General features: G+C 43.5%; 11 non-coding genes and 2 pseudogenes across 11 annotated transcripts; all 13 read right to left on the bottom strand.

Annotated features, from left to right (window-relative positions):
- Nucleotides 1-66: 66 nt before the first annotated feature.
- On the bottom strand, nucleotides 67-182 carry LOC141178075 (U2 spliceosomal RNA; annotated as a pseudogene).
- Nucleotides 183-1,297: 1,115 nt separating this feature from the next.
- LOC141176818 (U2 spliceosomal RNA) lies at nucleotides 1,298-1,488 on the bottom strand. The gene has a single exon (XR_012253470.1). It is a non-coding gene; the product is annotated as a U2 spliceosomal RNA (small nuclear RNA).
- Nucleotides 1,489-2,603: 1,115 nt separating this feature from the next.
- On the bottom strand, nucleotides 2,604-2,794 carry LOC141176816 (U2 spliceosomal RNA). The gene has a single exon (XR_012253469.1). It is a non-coding gene; the product is annotated as a U2 spliceosomal RNA (small nuclear RNA).
- A 1,115-nt stretch (nucleotides 2,795-3,909) lies between these two features.
- LOC141176815 (U2 spliceosomal RNA) lies at nucleotides 3,910-4,100 on the bottom strand. Its single transcript, XR_012253468.1, has one exon. It is a non-coding gene; the product is annotated as a U2 spliceosomal RNA (small nuclear RNA).
- A 1,115-nt stretch (nucleotides 4,101-5,215) lies between these two features.
- Nucleotides 5,216-5,406, bottom strand: LOC141177527 (U2 spliceosomal RNA). The gene has a single exon (XR_012254113.1). It is a non-coding gene; the product is annotated as a U2 spliceosomal RNA (small nuclear RNA).
- Nucleotides 5,407-6,521: 1,115 nt separating this feature from the next.
- LOC141176814 (U2 spliceosomal RNA) lies at nucleotides 6,522-6,712 on the bottom strand. Its single transcript, XR_012253467.1, has one exon. It is a non-coding gene; the product is annotated as a U2 spliceosomal RNA (small nuclear RNA).
- Nucleotides 6,713-7,827: 1,115 nt separating this feature from the next.
- On the bottom strand, nucleotides 7,828-8,018 carry LOC141176813 (U2 spliceosomal RNA). The gene has a single exon (XR_012253466.1). It is a non-coding gene; the product is annotated as a U2 spliceosomal RNA (small nuclear RNA).
- A 1,115-nt stretch (nucleotides 8,019-9,133) lies between these two features.
- On the bottom strand, nucleotides 9,134-9,324 carry LOC141176812 (U2 spliceosomal RNA). Its single transcript, XR_012253465.1, has one exon. It is a non-coding gene; the product is annotated as a U2 spliceosomal RNA (small nuclear RNA).
- A 1,115-nt stretch (nucleotides 9,325-10,439) lies between these two features.
- On the bottom strand, nucleotides 10,440-10,630 carry LOC141176811 (U2 spliceosomal RNA). The gene has a single exon (XR_012253464.1). It is a non-coding gene; the product is annotated as a U2 spliceosomal RNA (small nuclear RNA).
- Nucleotides 10,631-11,745: 1,115 nt separating this feature from the next.
- LOC141177895 (U2 spliceosomal RNA) lies at nucleotides 11,746-11,929 on the bottom strand. Its single transcript, XR_012254416.1, has one exon. It is a non-coding gene; the product is annotated as a U2 spliceosomal RNA (small nuclear RNA).
- A 799-nt stretch (nucleotides 11,930-12,728) lies between these two features.
- On the bottom strand, nucleotides 12,729-12,820 carry LOC141178155 (U2 spliceosomal RNA; annotated as a pseudogene).
- A 1,115-nt stretch (nucleotides 12,821-13,935) lies between these two features.
- On the bottom strand, nucleotides 13,936-14,126 carry LOC141176809 (U2 spliceosomal RNA). The gene has a single exon (XR_012253462.1). It is a non-coding gene; the product is annotated as a U2 spliceosomal RNA (small nuclear RNA).
- A 1,115-nt stretch (nucleotides 14,127-15,241) lies between these two features.
- Nucleotides 15,242-15,432, bottom strand: LOC141177814 (U2 spliceosomal RNA). Its single transcript, XR_012254359.1, has one exon. It is a non-coding gene; the product is annotated as a U2 spliceosomal RNA (small nuclear RNA).
- Nucleotides 15,433-19,450: the final 4,018 nt, after the last annotated feature.

The raw sequence follows: 19,450 nt of genomic DNA, 5'->3' as shown, positions 1-19,450 counted from the left end.
CTAGTGACTTCGATCCTGGAGGGCCATGTTTTCCATCAGATAACTCTATGAGCCACCTGGCGTACTAACAAGTGCACCAAACCAGTGTGTAATATGCATCAATTTACTAGGGCAGCCCAAGGACAAAACTGCCTTTTCAAAAGATACTACACTTGATCTTAGCCAAAAGGCCGAGAAGCGATAACCAGAATTGGTTTCAAACTACGGAGCCACCCAAGGATCCTGAAAAGTCCATTTGTGGAGATGAGCTCCTGGACTCCCGTTAAGAAGACATGTTGTCAACCTCTAGATCCCTTACATGCCTGCACTTTTCGGCTTGCTGCTGCTGCAATCCACGCGTTTTAGATCTGCATAACTCCACCTCTTTAAACACAGCACCTTCACCCCCTGCTGTTCCCACCCGCCTCAACACCGTTGGAAGGGAGGAGAACCAATTAAGGCGGGGGGTGGGGTGGAACGAGCAGCTGTCTACCCTTAGCAGGAGGGCTCCTGATTACATACCTCTCCTGCTGCTGCTGCTGCTGGCTGTCCAGCAGCAGACTGAAGGTGGCTGCTGCTGTGCACAGGTATATAAAGGCTCAGAGCCTATTATGACACGCGCAGCCAGCGTTCCATTGCCACATTCCATCTACTGCAGGCAGGATACCTGGCTGGCTGAATGTCGCTGAGAAGCTCACAGAGACCGCCATAAGCAACAGTTTAACAGAATGCCACAGACTAATCAACCAAACTTTTTGGGTTGGGTTCTCTTTTATAGTCTGCAGGCATTAAATGAAAGAAGTCAGTGTTCCAGCAGAAGGAGACAACGTTTCAGAAAAGGCATTGTAGCAAACCAAAAAAGAAATTTTAAGCGCAGCAGAGTAACCAGCGCACATACCTGTTAGCTCAGGTGAGTTTAAAAGGCTGCTGTTGATAACAAGGGCATTTGCTAAATAGATGGTGTGTGTGCAACAATATACTGAAAGGTCAATTATATTGTGCAGCTTATCTCACCACCTGTAGTTATTTAGGTGAAAGCTCCAAAATGCTTGCCTAATATGTCTGTTTATCCAAAAGGAAGTAAAAAGGGAGAGCTAGAAAGATAGCATTGCATCACATTACATGGCAATGCAATGCACAGTTGCTGAAGTTGAACCAAAATGAGCTTGTAATCTGGCTTCTGCAACTTTGAACATGAAAAATCCAATGAGGAGAAGAAAAGCAAAGCCAAAGAGTCCATCCCAAAATCCGACAAACAAGCAAAATGAACAAAAAACATTGAATTCAATTCTTTCTGATTTTAGAAACTGCATTAAAGAAGGGGTGCACCGGTCCTGGAGATACTGCAATACCAGGTCAATGCGTGGAGTGGACAGAGCAAGCTCTTTTTCCATCTCCCTGTTCTAAAAATCCATTTAATATATGGTCCCCAGATAGGGGACGTATCAGATATTAAACTGATAAGAACAGATACTACACTTGATCTTAGCCAAAAGGCCGAGAAGCGATAACCAGAATTGGTTTCACACTACGGAGCCACCCAAGGATCCTGAAAAGTCCATTTGTGGAGATGAGCTCCTGGACTCCCGTTAAGAAGACATGTTGTCAACCTCTAGATCCCTTACATGCCTGCACTTTTCGGCTTGCTGCTGCTGCAATCCACGCGTTTTAGATCTGCATAACTCCACCTCTTTAAACACAGCACCTTCACCCCCTGCTGTTCCCACCCGCCTCAACACCGTTGGAAGGGAGGAGAACCAATTAAGGCGGGGGGTGGGGTGGAACGAGCAGCTGTCTACCCTTAGCAGGAGGGCTCCTGATTACATACCTCTCCTGCTGCTGCTGCTGCTGGCTGTCCAGCAGCAGACTGAAGGTGGCTGCTGCTGTGCACAGGTATATAAAGGCTCAGAGCCTATTATGACACGCGCAGCCAGCGTTCCATTGCCACATTCCATCTACTGCAGGCAGGATACCTGGCTGGCTGAATGTCGCTGAGAAGCTCACAGAGACCGCCATAAGCAACAGTTTAACAGAATGCCACAGACTAATCAACCAAACTTTTTGGGTTGGGTTCTCTTTTATAGTCTGCAGGCATTAAATGAAAGAAGTCAGTGTTCCAGCAGAAGGAGACAACGTTTCAGAAAAGGCATTGTAGCAAACCAAAAAAGAAATTTTAAGCGCAGCAGAGTAACCAGCGCACATACCTGTTAGCTCAGGTGAGTTTAAAAGGCTGCTGTTGATAACAAGGGCATTTGCTAAATAGATGGTGTGTGTGCAACAATATACTGAAAGGTCAATTATATTGTGCAGCTTATCTCACCACCTGTAGTTATTTAGGTGAAAGCTCCAAAATGCTTGCCTAATATGTCTGTTTATCCAAAAGGAAGTAAAAAGGGAGAGCTAGAAAGATAGCATTGCATCACATTACATGGCAATGCAATGCACAGTTGCTGAAGTTGAACCAAAATGAGCTTGTAATCTGGCTTCTGCAACTTTGAACATGAAAAATCCAATGAGGAGAAGAAAAGCAAAGCCAAAGAGTCCATCCCAAAATCCGACAAACAAGCAAAATGAACAAAAAACATTGAATTCAATTCTTTCTGATTTTAGAAACTGCATTAAAGAAGGGGTGCACCGGTCCTGGAGATACTGCAATACCAGGTCAATGCGTGGAGTGGACAGAGCAAGCTCTTTTTCCATCTCCCTGTTCTAAAAATCCATTTAATATATGGTCCCCAGATAGGGGACGTATCAGATATTAAACTGATAAGAACAGATACTACACTTGATCTTAGCCAAAAGGCCGAGAAGCGATAACCAGAATTGGTTTCACACTACGGAGCCACCCAAGGATCCTGAAAAGTCCATTTGTGGAGATGAGCTCCTGGACTCCTGTTAAGAAGACATGTTGTCAACCTCTAGATCCCTTACATGCCTGCACTTTTCGGCTTGCTGCTGCTGCAATCCACGCGTTTTAGATCTGCATAACTCCACCTCTTTAAACACAGCACCTTCACCCCCTGCTGTTCCCACCCGCCTCAACACCGTTGGAAGGGAGGAGAACCAATTAAGGCGGGGGGTGGGGTGGAACGAGCAGCTGTCTACCCTTAGTAGGAGGGCTCCTGATTACATACCTCTCCTGCTGCTGCTGCTGCTGGCTGTCCAGCAGCAGACTGAAGGTGGCTGCTGCTGTGCACAGGTATATAAAGGCTCAGAGCCTATTATGACACGCGCAGCCAGCGTTCCATTGCCACATTCCATCTACTGCAGGCAGGATACCTGGCTGGCTGAATGTCGCTGAGAAGCTCACAGAGACCGCCATAAGCAACAGTTTAACAGAATGCCACAGACTAATCAACCAAACTTTTTGGGTTGGGTTCTCTTTTATAGTCTGCAGGCATTAAATCAAAGAAGTCAGTGTCCCAGCAGAAGGAGACAACGTTTCAGAAAAGGCATTGTAGCAAACCAAAAAAGAAATTTTAAGCGCAGCAGAGTAACCAGCGCACATACCTGTTAGCTCAGGTGAGTTTAAAAGGCTGCTGTTGATAACAAGGGCATTTGCTAAATAGATGGTGTGTGTGCAACAATATACTGAAAGGTCAATTATATTGTGCAGCTTATCTCACCACCTGTAGTTATTTAGGTGAAAGCTCCAAAATGCTTGCCTAATATGTCTGTTTATCCAAAAGGAAGTAAAAAGGGAGAGCTAGAAAGATAGCATTGCATCACATTACATGGCAATGCAATGCACAGTTGCTGAAGTTGAACCAAAATGAGCTTGTAATCTGGCTTCTGCAACTTTGAACATGAAAAATCCAATGAGGAGAAGAAAAGCAAAGCCAAAGAGTCCATCCCAAAATCCGACAAACAAGCAAAATGAACAAAAAACATTGAATTCAATTCTTTCTGATTTTAGAAACTGCATTAAAGAAGGGGTGCACCGGTCCTGGAGATACTGCAATACCAGGTCAATGCGTGGAGTGGACAGAGCAAGCTCTTTTTCCATCTCCCTGTTCTAAAAATCCATTTAATATATGGTCCCCAGATAGGGGACGTATCAGATATTAAACTGATAAGAACAGATACTACACTTGATCTTAGCCAAAAGGCCGAGAAGCGATAACCAGAATTGGTTTCAAACTACGGAGCCACCCAAGGATCCTGAAAAGTCCATTTGTGGAGATGAGCTCCTGGACTCCCGTTAAGAAGACATGTTGTCAACCTCTAGATCCCTTACATGCCTGCACTTTTCGGCTTGCTGCTGCTGCAATCCACGCGTTTTAGATCTGCATAACTCCACCTCTTTAAACACAGCACCTTCACCCCCTGCTGTTCCCACCCGCCTCAACACCGTTGGAAGGGAGGAGAACCAATTAAGGCGGGGGGTGGGGTGGAACGAGCAGCTGTCTACCCTTAGCAGGAGGGCTCCTGATTACATACCTCTCCTGCTGCTGCTGCTGCTGGCTGTCCAGCAGCAGACTGAAGGTGGCTGCTGCTGTGCACAGGTATATAAAGGCTCAGAGCCTATTATGACACGCGCAGCCAGCGTTCCATTGCCACATTCCATCTACTGCAGGCAGGATACCTGGCTGGCTGAATGTCGCTGAGAAGCTCACAGAGACCGCCATAAGCAACAGTTTAACAGAATGCCACAGACTAATCAACCAAACTTTTTGGGTTGGGTTCTCTTTTATAGTCTGCAGGCATTAAATGAAAGAAGTCAGTGTTCCAGCAGAAGGAGACAACGTTTCAGAAAAGGCATTGTAGCAAACCAAAAAAGAAATTTTAAGCGCAGCAGAGTAACCAGCGCACATACCTGTTAGCTCAGGTGAGTTTAAAAGGCTGCTGTTGATAACAAGGGCATTTGCTAAATAGATGGTGTGTGTGCAACAATATACTGAAAGGTCAATTATATTGTGCAGCTTATCTCACCACCTGTAGTTATTTAGGTGAAAGCTCCAAAATGCTTGCCTAATATGTCTGTTTATCCAAAAGGAAGTAAAAAGGGAGAGCTAGAAAGATAGCATTGCATCACATTACATGGCAATGCAATGCACAGTTGCTGAAGTTGAACCAAAATGAGCTTGTAATCTGGCTTCTGCAACTTTGAACATGAAAAATCCAATGAGGAGAAGAAAAGCAAAGCCAAAGAGTCCATCCCAAAATCCGACAAACAAGCAAAATGAACAAAAAACATTGAATTCAATTCTTTCTGATTTTAGAAACTGCATTAAAGAAGGGGTGCACCGGTCCTGGAGATACTGCAATACCAGGTCAATGCGTGGAGTGGACAGAGCAAGCTCTTTTTCCATCTCCCTGTTCTAAAAATCCATTTAATATATGGTCCCCAGATAGGGGACGTATCAGATATTAAACTGATAAAAACAGATACTACACTTGATCTTAGCCAAAAGGCCGAGAAGCGATAACCAGAATTGGTTTCAAACTACGGAGCCACCCAAGGATCCTGAAAAGTCCATTTGTGGAGATGAGCTCCTGGACTCCCGTTAAGAAGACATGTTGTCAACCTCTAGATCCCTTACATGCCTGCACTTTTCGGCTTGCTGCTGCTGCAATCCACGCGTTTTAGATCTGCATAACTCCACCTCTTTAAACACAGCACCTTCACCCCCTGCTGTTCCCACCCGCCTCAACACCGTTGGAAGGGAGGAGAACCAATTAAGGCGGGGGGTGGGGTGGAACGAGCAGCTGTCTACCCTTAGCAGGAGGGCTCCTGATTACATACCTCTCCTGCTGCTGCTGCTGCTGGCTGTCCAGCAGCAGACTGAAGGTGGCTGCTGCTGTGCACAGGTATATAAAGGCTCAGAGCCTATTATGACACGCGCAGCCAGCGTTCCATTGCCACATTCCATCTACTGCAGGCAGGATACCTGGCTGGCTGAATGTCGCTGAGAAGCTCACAGAGACCGCCATAAGCAACAGTTTAACAGAATGCCACAGACTAATCAACCAAACTTTTTGGGTTGGGTTCTCTTTTATAGTCTGCAGGCATTAAATGAAAGAAGTCAGTGTTCCAGCAGAAGGAGACAACGTTTCAGAAAAGGCATTGTAGCAAACCAAAAAAGAAATTTTAAGCGCAGCAGAGTAACCAGCGCACATACCTGTTAGCTCAGGTGAGTTTAAAAGGCTGCTGTTGATAACAAGGGCATTTGCTAAATAGATGGTGTGTGTGCAACAATATACTGAAAGGTCAATTATATTGTGCAGCTTATCTCACCACCTGTAGTTATTTAGGTGAAAGCTCCAAAATGCTTGCCTAATATGTCTGTTTATCCAAAAGGAAGTAAAAAGGGAGAGCTAGAAAGATAGCATTGCATCACATTACATGGCAATGCAATGCACAGTTGCTGAAGTTGAACCAAAATGAGCTTGTAATCTGGCTTCTGCAACTTTGAACATGAAAAATCCAATGAGGAGAAGAAAAGCAAAGCCAAAGAGTCCATCCCAAAATCCGACAAACAAGCAAAATGAACAAAAAACATTGAATTCAATTCTTTCTGATTTTAGAAACTGCATTAAAGAAGGGGTGCACCGGTCCTGGAGATACTGCAATACCAGGTCAATGCGTGGAGTGGACAGAGCAAGCTCTTTTTCCATCTCCCTGTTCTAAAAATCCATTTAATATATGGTCCCCAGATAGGGGACGTATCAGATATTAAACTGATAAGAACAGATACTACACTTGATCTTAGCCAAAAGGCCGAGAAGCGATAACCAGAATTGGTTTCACACTACGGAGCCACCCAAGGATCCTGAAAAGTCCATTTGTGGAGATGAGCTCCTGGACTCCCGTTAAGAAGACATGTTGTCAACCTCTAGATCCCTTACATGCCTGCACTTTTCGGCTTGCTGCTGCTGCAATCCACGCGTTTTAGATCTGCATAACTCCACCTCTTTAAACACAGCACCTTCACCCCCTGCTGTTCCCACCCGCCTCAACACCGTTGGAAGGGAGGAGAACCAATTAAGGCGGGGGGTGGGGTGGAACGAGCAGCTGTCTACCCTTAGCAGGAGGGCTCCTGATTACATACCTCTCCTGCTGCTGCTGCTGCTGGCTGTCCAGCAGCAGACTGAAGGTGGCTGCTGCTGTGCACAGGTATATAAAGGCTCAGAGCCTATTATGACACGCGCAGCCAGCGTTCCATTGCCACATTCCATCTACTGCAGGCAGGATACCTGGCTGGCTGAATGTCGCTGAGAAGCTCACAGAGACCGCCATAAGCAACAGTTTAACAGAATGCCACAGACTAATCAACCAAACTTTTTGGGTTGGGTTCTCTTTTATAGTCTGCAGGCATTAAATGAAAGAAGTCAGTGTTCCAGCAGAAGGAGACAACGTTTCAGAAAAGGCATTGTAGCAAACCAAAAAAGAAATTTTAAGCGCAGCAGAGTAACCAGCGCACATACCTGTTAGCTCAGGTGAGTTTAAAAGGCTGCTGTTGATAACAAGGGCATTTGCTAAATAGATGGTGTGTGTGCAACAATATACTGAAAGGTCAATTATATTGTGCAGCTTATCTCACCACCTGTAGTTATTTAGGTGAAAGCTCCAAAATGCTTGCCTAATATGTCTGTTTATCCAAAAGGAAGTAAAAAGGGAGAGCTAGAAAGATAGCATTGCATCACATTACATGGCAATGCAATGCACAGTTGCTGAAGTTGAACCAAAATGAGCTTGTAATCTGGCTTCTGCAACTTTGAACATGAAAAATCCAATGAGGAGAAGAAAAGCAAAGCCAAAGAGTCCATCCCAAAATCCGACAAACAAGCAAAATGAACAAAAAACATTGAATTCAATTCTTTCTGATTTTAGAAACTGCATTAAAGAAGGGGTGCACCGGTCCTGGAGATACTGCAATACCAGGTCAATGCGTGGAGTGGACAGAGCAAGCTCTTTTTCCATCTCCCTGTTCTAAAAATCCATTTAATATATGGTCCCCAGATAGGGGACGTATCAGATATTAAACTGATAAGAACAGATACTACACTTGATCTTAGCCAAAAGGCCGAGAAGCGATAACCAGAATTGGTTTCAAACTACGGAGCCACCCAAGGATCCTGAAAAGTCCATTTGTGGAGATGAGCTCCTGGACTCCCGTTAAGAAGACATGTTGTCAACCTCTAGATCCCTTACATGCCTGCACTTTTCGGCTTGCTGCTGCTGCAATCCACGCGTTTTAGATCTGCATAACTCCACCTCTTTAAACACAGCACCTTCACCCCCTGCTGTTCCCACCCGCCTCAACACCGTTGGAAGGGAGGAGAACCAATTAAGGCGGGGGGTGGGGTGGAACGAGCAGCTGTCTACCCTTAGCAGGAGGGCTCCTGATTACATACCTCTCCTGCTGCTGCTGCTGCTGGCTGTCCAGCAGCAGACTGAAGGTGGCTGCTGCTGTGCACAGGTATATAAAGGCTCAGAGCCTATTATGACACGCGCAGCCAGCGTTCCATTGCCACATTCCATCTACTGCAGGCAGGAAACCTGGCTGGCTGAATGTCGCTGAGAAGCTTACAGAGACCGCCATAAGCAACAGTTTAACAGAATGCCACAGACTAATCAACCAAACTTTTTGGGTTGGGTTCTCTTTTATAGTCTGCAGGCATTAAATGAAAGAAGTCAGTGTTCCAGCAGAAGGAGACAACGTTTCAGAAAAGGCATTGTAGCAAACCAAAAAAGAAATTTTAAGCGCAGCAGAGTAACCAGCGCACATACCTATTAGCTCAGGTGAGTTTAAAAGGCTGCAGTTGATAACAAGGGCATTTGCTAAATAGATGGTGTGTGTGCAACAATATACTGAAAGGTCAATTATATTGTGCAGCTTATCTCACCACCTGTAGTTATTTAGGTGAAAGCTCCAAAATGCTTGCCTAATATGTCTGTTTATCCAAAAGGAAGTAAAAAGGGAGAGCTAGAAAGATAGCATTGCATCACATTACATGGCAATGCAATGCACAGTTGCTGAAGTTGAACCAAAATGAGCTTGTAATCTGGCTTCTGCAACTTTGAACATGAAAAATCCAATGAGGAGAAGAAAAGCAAAGCCAAAGAGTCCATCCCAAAATCCGACAAACAAGCAAAATGAACAAAAAACATTGAATTCAATTCTTTCTGATTTTAGAAACTGCATTAAAGAAGGGGTGCACCGGTCCTGGAGATACTGCAATACCAGGTCAATGCGTGGAGTGGACAGAGCAAGCTCTTTTTCCATCTCCCTGTTCTAAAAATCCATTTAATATATGGTCCCCAGATAGGGGACGTATCAGATATTAAACTGATAAGAACAGATACTACACTTGATCTTAGCCAAAAGGCCGAGAAGCGATAACCAGAATTGGTTTCAAACTACGGAGCCACCCAAGGATCCTGAAAAGTCCATTTGTGGAGATGAGCTCCTGGACTCCCGTTAAGAAGACATGTTGTCAACCTCTAGATCCCTTACATGCCTGCACTTTTCGGCTTGCTGCTGCTGCAATCCACGCGTTTTAGATCTGCATAACTCCACCTCTTTAAACACAGCACCTTCACCCCCTGCTGTTCCCACCCGCCTCAACACCGTTGGAAGGGAGGAGAACCAATTAAGGCGGGGGGTGGGGTGGAACGAGCAGCTGTCTACCCTTAGCAGGAGGGCTCCTGATTACATACCTCTCCTGCTGCTGCTGCTGCTGGCTGTCCAGCAGCAGACTGAAGGTGGCTGCTGCTGTGCACAGGTATATAAAGGCTCAGAGCCTATTATGACACGCGCAGCCAGCGTTCCATTGCCACATTCCATCTACTGCAGGCAGGATACCTGGCTGGCTGAATGTCGCTGAGAAGCTCACAGAGACCGCCATAAGCAACAGTTTAACAGAATGCCACAGACTAATCAACCAAACTTTTTGGGTTGGGTTCTCTTTTATAGTCTGCAGGCATTAAATGAAAGAAGTCAGTGTTCCAGCAGAAGGAGACAACGTTTCAGAAAAGGCATTGTAGCAAACCAAAAAAGAAATTTTAAGCGCAGCAGAGTAACCAGCGCACATACCTGTTAGCTCAGGTGAGTTTAAAAGGCTGCTGTTGATAACAAGGGCATTTGCTAAATAGATGGTGTGTGTGCAACAATATACTGAATGGTCAATTATATTGTGCAGCTTATCTCACCACCTGTAGTTATTTAGGTGAAAGCTCCAAAATGCTTGCCTAATATGTCTGTTTATCCAAAAGGAAGTAAAAAGGGAGAGCTAGAAAGATAGCATTGCATCACATTACATGGCAATGCAATGCACAGTTGCTGAAGTTGAACCAAAATGAGCTTGTAATCTGGCTTCTGCAACTTTGAACATGAAAAATCCAATGAGGAGAAGAAAAGCAAAGCCAAAGAGTCCATCCCAAAATCCGACAAACAAGCAAAATGAACAAAAAACATTGAATTCAATTCTTTCTGATTTTAGAAACTGCATTAAAGAAGGGGTGCACCGGTCCTGGAGATACTGCAATACCAGGTCAATGCGTGGAGTGGACAGAGCAAGCTCTTTTTCCATCTCCCTGTTCTAAAAATCCATTTAATATATGGTCCCCAGATAGGGGACGTATCAGATATTAAACTGATAAGAACAGATACTACACTTGATCTTAGCCAAAAGGCCGAGAAGCGATAACCAGAATTGGTTTCAAACTACGGAGCCACCCAAGGATCCTGAAAAGTCCATTTGTGGAGATGAGCTCCTGGACTCCCGTTAAGAAGACATGTTGTCAACCTCTAGATCCCTTACATGCCTGCACTTTTCGGCTTGCTGCTGCTGCAATCCACGCGTTTTAGATCTGCATAACTCCACCTCTTTAAACACAGCATCTTCACCCCCTGCTGTTCCCACCCGCCTCAACACCGTTGGAAGGGAGGAGAACCAATTAAGGCGGGGGGTGGGGTGGAACGAGCAGCTGTCTACCCTTAGCAGGAGGGCTCCTGATTACATACCTCTCCTGCTGCTGCTGCTGCTGGCTGTCCAGCAGCAGACTGAAGGTGGCTGCTGCTGTGCACAGGTATATAAAGGCTCAGAGCCTATTATGACACGCGCAGCCAGCGTTCCATTGCCACATTCCATCTACTGCAGGCAGGATACCTGGCTGGCTGAATGTCGCTGAGAAGCTCACAGAGACCGCCATAAGCAACAGTTTAACAGAATGCCACAGACTAATCAACCAAACTTTTTGGGTTGGGTTCTCTTTTATAGTCTGCAGGCATTAAATGAAAGAAGTCAGTGTTCCAGCAGAAGGAGACAACGTTTCAGAAAAGGCATTGTAGCAAACCAAAAAAGAAATTTTAAGCGCAGCAGAGTAACCAGCGCACATACCTGTTAGCTCAGGTGAGTTTAAAAGGCTGCTGTTGATAACAAGGGCATTTGCTAAATAGATGGTGTGTGTGCAACAATATACTGAAAGGTCAATTATATTGTGCAGCTTATCTCACCACCTGTAGTTATTTAGGTGAAAGCTCCAAAATGCTTGCCTAATATGTCTGTTTATCCAAAAGGAAGTAAAAAGGGAGAGCTAGAAAGATAGCATTGCATCACATTACATGGCAATGCAATGCACAGTTGCTGAAGTTGAACCAAAATGAGCTTGTAATCTGGCTTCTGCAACTTTGAACATGAAAAATCCAATGAGGAGAAGAAAAGCAAAGCCAAAGAGTCCATCCCAAAATCCGACAAACAAGCAAAATGAACAAAAAACATTGAATTCAATTCTTTCTGATTTTAGAAACTGCATTAAAGAAGGGGTGCACCGGTCCTGGAGATACTGCAATACCAGGTCAATGCGTGGAGTGGACAGAGCAAGCTCTTTTTCCATCTCCCTGTTCTAAAAATCCATTTAATATATGGTCCCCAGATAGGGGACGTATCAGATATTAAACTGATAAGAACAGATTTTTTCTTTTTTTTTTATCGAAAGCCCGAATTCGTGTACAAAACCCGAGTGCGCTTAAAAAAGTGACAAGTGCCACAAAAAAAAGTGCACTAGGATGCTGGTCTTCTTGAAACCCTCTCCAAAAGGAGAAGGGTCCCCCAAACCATTCCCCGTCCCTCCGAGCCAGAAGGCCACAGCGAGGAACAGGGACAAATAGCCACCTCCAGCCGGAGCCAGAGGCGACCCAATCTTACCCCCAATACCTGCCCGAGTTCTCACCCGAGCAAGACACTGGGAGCCAAAGACTGTGCTCCCCTCCCGGAAGAGGGGAGCCAACAACGCTCTCCTCCCGAAAGAGGAGAGCCAGTGGGGTTCAGGGGGGAGCGGAACCTGATGGCCACACACTCCCCCCCTAGACCTGCCAAGAGAGGAACCCGAAAGGGAACCGCATCCCGACAAAATCCTAGTAAGGACGTGGACACACGTGAAAAAGTGGACACACAGTGACAAAAAAAAATTAAATAAATAGTGAAGGTTTCACAGTATAATACTGCCCGGACCTTCGACCGGGAATTGAAAAATTCCCCATCCTAAGGCCAGAAGGCCCGGAATAAGGGTGTGTGTGAAGAAAGAAATATTGAAGTGCTAGTGCAAATGTGCCATAAACTCAAGTGGGGTTCCCAATCCCAGTGAGTTAAGGCACCCCAGGGTCACCACTCCTGGGGCACTTCACACTTCGGGCTTTCGATCTTCCCCGGCCCAATGGCGTCGATCCTGGGGGGCCATGCTTTCCACCAGATGACTATATTAGCCACCTGGCGTACTAACAAGCGCCTAAACCCCAGTGTGCATAATGTATCAATCTACTAGGGCGGCCAACATCCAAAACCGCCTTTTCGAAAGATACTACACTTGATCTTAGCCAAAAGGCCGAGAAGCGATAACCAGAATTGGTTTCAAACTACGGAGCCACCCAAGGATCCTGAAAAGTCCATTTGTGGAGATGAGCTCCTGGACTCCCGTTAAGAAGACATGTTGTCAACCTCTAGATCCCTTACATGCCTGCACTTTTCGGCTTGCTGCTGCTGCAATCCACGCGTTTTAGATCTGCATAACTCCACCTCTTTAAACACAGCACCTTCACCCCCTGCTGTTCCCACCCGCCTCAACACCGTTGGAAGGGAGGAGAACCAATTAAGGCGGGGGGTGGGGTGGAACGAGCAGCTGTCTACCCTTAGCAGGAGGGCTCCTGATTACATACCTCTCCTGCTGCTGCTGCTGCTGGCTGTCCAGCAGCAGACTGAAGGTGGCTGCTGCTGTGCACAGGTATATAAAGGCTCAGAGCCTATTATGACACGCGCAGCCAGCGTTCCATTGCCACATTCCATCTACTGCAGGCAGGATACCTGGCTGGCTGAATGTCGCTGAGAAGCTCACAGAGACCGCCATAAGCAACAGTTTAACAGAATGCCACAGACTAATCAACCAAACTTTTTGGGTTGGGTTCTCTTTTATAGTCTGCAGGCATTAAATGAAAGAAGTCAGTGTTCCAGCAGAAGGAGACAACGTTTCAGAAAAGGCATTGTAGCAAACCAAAAAAGAAATTTTAAGCGCAGCAGAGTAACCAGCGCACATACCTGTTAGCTCAGGTGAGTTTAAAAGGCTGCTGTTGATAACAAGGGCATTTGCTAAATAGATGGTGTGTGTGCAACAATATACTGAAAGGTCAATTATATTGTGCAGCTTATCTCACCACCTGTAGTTATTTAGGTGAAAGCTCCAAAATGCTTGCCTAATATGTCTGTTTATCCAAAAGGAAGTAAAAAGGGAGAGCTAGAAAGATAGCATTGCATCACATTACATGGCAATGCAATGCACAGTTGCTGAAGTTGAACCAAAATGAGCTTGTAATCTGGCTTCTGCAACTTTGAACATGAAAAATCCAATGAGGAGAAGAAAAGCAAAGCCAAAGAGTCCATCCCAAAATCCGACAAACAAGCAAAATGAACAAAAAACATTGAATTCAATTCTTTCTGATTTTAGAAACTGCATTAAAGAAGGGGTGCACCGGTCCTGGAGATACTGCAATACCAGGTCAATGCGTGGAGTGGACAGAGCAAGCTCTTTTTCCATCTCCCTGTTCTAAAAATCCATTTAATATATGGTCCCCAGATAGGGGACGTATCAGATATTAAACTGATAAGAACAGATACTACACTTGATCTTAGCCAAAAGGCCGAGAAGCGATAACCAGAATTGGTTTCAAACTACGGAGCCACCCAAGGATCCTGAAAAGTCCATTTGTGGAGATGAGCTCCTGGACTCCCGTTAAGAAGACATGTTGTCAACCTCTAGATCCCTTACATGCCTGCACTTTTCGGCTTGCTGCTGCTGCAATCCACGCGTTTTAGATCTGCATAACTCCACCTCTTTAAACACAGCACCTTCACCCCCTGCTGTTCCCACCCGCCTCAACACCGTTGGAAGGGAGGAGAACCAATTAAGGCGGGGGGTGGGGTGGAACGAGCAGCTGTCTACCCTTAGCAGGAGGGCTCCTGATTACATACCTCTCCTGCTGCTGCTGCTGCTGGCTGTCCAGCAGCAGACTGAAGGTGGCTGCTGCTGTGCACAGGTATATAAAGGCTCAGAGCCTATTATGACACGCGCAGCCAGCGTTCCATTGCCACATTCCATCTACTGCAGGCAGGATACCTGGCTGGCTGAATGTCGCTGAGAAGCTCACAGAGACCGCCATAAGCAACAGTTTAACAGAATGCCACAGACTAATCAACCAAACTTTTTGGGTTGGGTTCTCTTTTATAGTCTGCAGGCATTAAATGAAAGAAGTCAGTGTTCCAGCAGAAGGAGACAACGTTTCAGAAAAGGCATTGTAGCAAACCAAAAAAGAAATTTTAAGCGCAGCAGAGTAACCAGCGCACATACCTGTTAGCTCAGGTGAGTTTAAAAGGCTGCTGTTGATAACAAGGGCATTTGCTAAATAGATGGTGTGTGTGCAACAATATACTGAAAGGTCAATTATATTGTGCAGCTTATCTCACCACCTGTAGTTATTTAGGTGAAAGCTCCAAAATGCTTGCCTAATATGTCTGTTTATCCAAAAGGAAGTAAAAAGGGAGAGCTAGAAAGATAGCATTGCATCACATTACATGGCAATGCAATGCACAATTGCTGAAGTTGAACCAAAATGAGCTTGTAATCTGGCTTCTGCAACTTTGAACATGAAAAATCCAATGAGGAGAAGAAAAGCAAAGCCAAAGAGTCCATCCCAAAATCCGACAAACAAGCAAAATGAACAAAAAACATTGAATTCAATTCTTTCTGATTTTGGAAACTGCATTAAAGAAGGGGTGCACCGGTCCTGGAGATACTGCAATACCAGGTCAATGCGTGGAGTGGACAGAGCAAGCTCTTTTTCCATCTCCCTGTTCTAAAAATCCATTTAATATATGGTCCCCAGATAGGGGACGTATCAGATATTAAACTGATAAGAACAGATTTTTTTTTTTTAATTTGGCTATCCCCTGCAGAGGGATAAAACCGTTTATTAAAACTTTAACAAATTACAAGCATAATTAAACAAATACCAAACGTTAAAAGACAAATGAAATTTACAAAACAAAAAAATACAAAGATTTTAAATAATTAGGTTCCATTGGTCAACAAGCCATTTTTTGGAAATATGTACATTCTTCTTTTTGTCAATTAAATAATAAGTATACATTTCACATAAACATAAACTTAAAACATCATTCACTGATAAAACATCTTGTTTAAAAATAGCAATGTTGCGCGCTTTCCAGAGAGATGACTTGGCGCAGTTCACTGTCTTCCAAGCCATTGTGTACTGGTCCATTGTGGGGCATTCCATAAGTCCGTATAGCACAGTTTTATATGTAAAGTCCTTGAGGTCTGCCACCCTTTCCAGTAGGGGGAGCAGTCTTCTCCAGAAATCCTTTGCAAAATTACATGTCCATAATAGATGTTCCACCGTTTCCTCGTCTTGGCATCCGGTTCTTGGGCAGATGGCAGACCTCACAAATCCTCTTCTGTATTGGAATGCCCGGCAAGGAAGACAGCGGTGCATGCAACTCCAAGCCAGATCTCTCTGTTCATTAAAAAGATAAAAAACGTTAATCATTTTCCAGATAGACATAGATTTGTCATCATCATATCTGTCAACATTACATATTTCCTCACTTTTACGTATTTCTTTAATTAGTTTCTTACTATTTCTTAATTCCTCTATTTTCTTAGTCCCTAAATTAAAATCGGACACTATTTTCCTTAAAATCTCATAATGCGTCGACAAATTAAAAGCATGGGGCACAGATATATTAACTTCATACCATCCAAACTTTCTCATAAAAAATCCTGTATTAAAACGCATAAAAAAGGACCAATAGTGATTCTTAAAAAGGGCATTAAAACAGTAAACGAACAGATGGATTAAAAGAAACCTATTAAAATCTGGAAAATCTTTACCACCTTTTACTTTTGATTTCATCACGATTTCTCTTTTCAGCTTTTCCATTTTTGAATTCCAAAAGAAGGTAAAACAGGTTTTGGTTATCTTTTTTAAAACATTAACAGGCGGGGGGAAAACCATGCTAAGATACAATAAAAGAGGTAAAATCACCATCTTTAAAACCAATACTTTACCCTCCATTGTAAGTCTCCTCATGTTCCACATACATATTTTCGTATTTACTTTCTGTGTAACTGTTTCCCAACTATTATAACCATCATTATTTTCAGTGAATGATATACCTAAAATGGAAATGGATTCGGAGACATTAATTGGTACATCACGTAAAATCATCCCCCCAACACTTAAAATGTTACACTTATTAAAATTGATTTTAAAACCAGAAGCTAGGCAAAAGGATTGCACTTGATGGAGAGTGGCCGTAAGTGATGGTGCATCTGTACACAAGACCGCCACGTCATCCATGTAGCCTACAACCTTGGCCTCCAAACCACCGCTTCCAGGCAGAGGGACACCGCATATCTGTTTATTTTGGCGTATTGCACATAACATTGGTTCCAGTGCACAGATAAACAGTAGGGGGGACAGAGGGCATCCCTGTTTCACCCCTGACCGTAAAAATACCTCTTGTGTCTTAAAACCATTCACTAAAATCTTACTTGTACAATCCTTGTAAAATGCTTTAAGCGATAGTAAAAACCCTTCTGGTATGCCCATTTTCTCTAAAACTTTAAAAAGATAAAAGTGTGAGACACGGTCAAATGCTTTTTCAAAATCAATAGATAAAATCGCCATTTTCCCCTTTCTGTCTTTTACATCCTCAATACAGTCTTTCACTAAATTCAGATTGTCCCATATACTGCGCCCCGGCACCCCACACACTTGATTAGAATGAATAACTTTGCTGATGACTTCTTTTAGACGATTTGCACAAATTTTAGCCATTATTTTATAGTCACAATTTAAAAGTGTTATTGGTCTCCAGTTTTCTAATTTTGATTTATCACCTTTTTTGTATAGGAGGGAGACTTCACCTTTCTTCCAGGAATTTAATAAAACCTTATTATTAAAAACCTCAGTAAACAAATAAAACAAATCATCTTTTAAAATATCATAAAAACATACATAAAATTCTATTGGGATGCCATCAGGACCAGGGACCTTTCCAGTTTTAAAACTTTTAATAGTTTTTAACACTTCTTGTTCCGTTAAAACTTGGGATAAAAACTCTTGGGATGCGGGATCTAAAACAGCTGTTAGTCCTTGCAGCGAATCATCCATTAATTTATTATCTATATTTTTTCCATTAAAAAGATTAGAAAAAAAAACCTCAACTTTACCCAGCATATTTTTTATATTATTCTCACCATCTATATGGTCAATTATCACTTTTTCTTTTTTATTTTTCCTAAAAAAATATCTGGAACACTTTTCATTTTCTTCTATATGTTGTACTCTAGAACGAAAAATTATCTCTTTTCCTTTTTGTTCTAGCCATTTTGAAATCTCTTCTTTTAAGTTTGAAATATCAAGTTGTACATCTATCCCATTGTCTCTGAGCTTAAATAATGTTTGTAGGCGGGTATTTAAAATTCTATATTCTTCATATTTTTCTTTGGCTCTACATATACTCTTTTTAATAAAAAAGTCTTTTATTTTTACTTTCATTCTATCCCACCATACACTCATAGTCTCATTTGTTTTTTTCCCTTTTCTACATTTCCTATAAAACTCAATAAAATCTGATAAAATCTGCGGGTCGGTTAAAAGGGATACGTTCATTTTCCAGCTTTTCTTACCACATTTTTTGTTGTCATTTACTTTTATGGTAAAGGATAAAAGTTTATGGTCTGAAAATATATTAGCTAAAACTTCACATTTGGCAGGTATTGTTTTATCTGAACCAAAAATAAAATCAATCCTAGAGCTACAATTAGCATTGCTCCAAGTGAAACCGGCGTCCTCTGGGCTGTCACTATGACACTCTTTATATATGTCTATCAATTTAGCATCTTTGACTATATCATGTAGCATACCTGAGGTTTTATCGTAGTTCCTGCTTACAGAGCTGGAGCGCCGGTTTTCACCTTTTAAAACACAATTAAAATCCCCTGCTAAGATAAAAGGTTCAGAGTTATTAATAAATAATGGTAAAAGATCAAGCATTTCGGCTCTTTCATTTTTCTCTGGGGATCCATAAAAATTTAAAAACTGCCATCTAATACCATCAATAAAAGCTTTTACTAATAAAATACGACCTGGTAAAATTTCCTGAATAAAATCAATTAAAACGTTCCCTTTAAAAAGTATGGCTACACCCGCTGATCCTGCAGCATTCGATCCGGACCAGACAGATGGCCCACACTTCCACTCATCTTTATATTTTTGATATGACATTTCATGTGGGATATTACATTCTTGCAGAAAAAATACAGATGCAGTAAAACACGTAAAAAAATTAAAAAGAGCAGTTCTTCTCGTGTTAGATTTTATGCCTCTCACGTTGAGGGAAATACCTTTCAGTTCAGCCATCATTAGAAAATGTAGAAATTTTACTTAGGTAACTAAGAGCAACGGATTTTCCTGTCCGATGAACCTGATCAGACCACTGGGCTTGCGCCTCCCTCCTCATCTGATAGTATCGTCACGAGAGTCTCCGTGGAGGAGGAAAGATTACCACATTTATATAAACCCGACGCTACACTGGCATAGCTCGGAGGGCTGGCTGGCAGAACCCGCTGGGTCTCCATTGGCTGGCCATGCAGTTCCTCATCAGGTGGGTCCCCGAGGGGTTCCGCCGCCCCTGTTTGACCTGTAGAAGGTCGTCCTATAGGAGGAGGTTGCGCACAAGGCAGAGCCTCTGACTCTTCAGAGGCAGCAAGATCCCGGTCCCCACCTGTAGCAGCGGAGACCGAAACCCCTGAGGGTCCAGCGTCCACGTCCCCTTCTGGAGAAGTGTCCATCTGTTCACCTCCTGCTGCCTCCTCTGAACCACCCTTTTTCTTTTTCTTAGGACCCACCTTTATCCACTCAGCGCCCTCAGCACTAGGAGACCCAGACTGGGC

Source organism: Phyllobates terribilis, unplaced genomic scaffold (genome assembly GCF_046119375.1).
Source record: "Phyllobates terribilis strain yellow unplaced genomic scaffold, ASM4611937v1 Scaffold_27__1_contigs__length_16484149, whole genome shotgun sequence".
NCBI lineage: Eukaryota > Metazoa > Chordata > Amphibia > Anura > Dendrobatidae > Phyllobates > Phyllobates terribilis.
The sequence above is the reverse complement of the archived record's forward strand: the minus strand, read 5'-3'. Positions and strand labels throughout refer to the sequence as shown.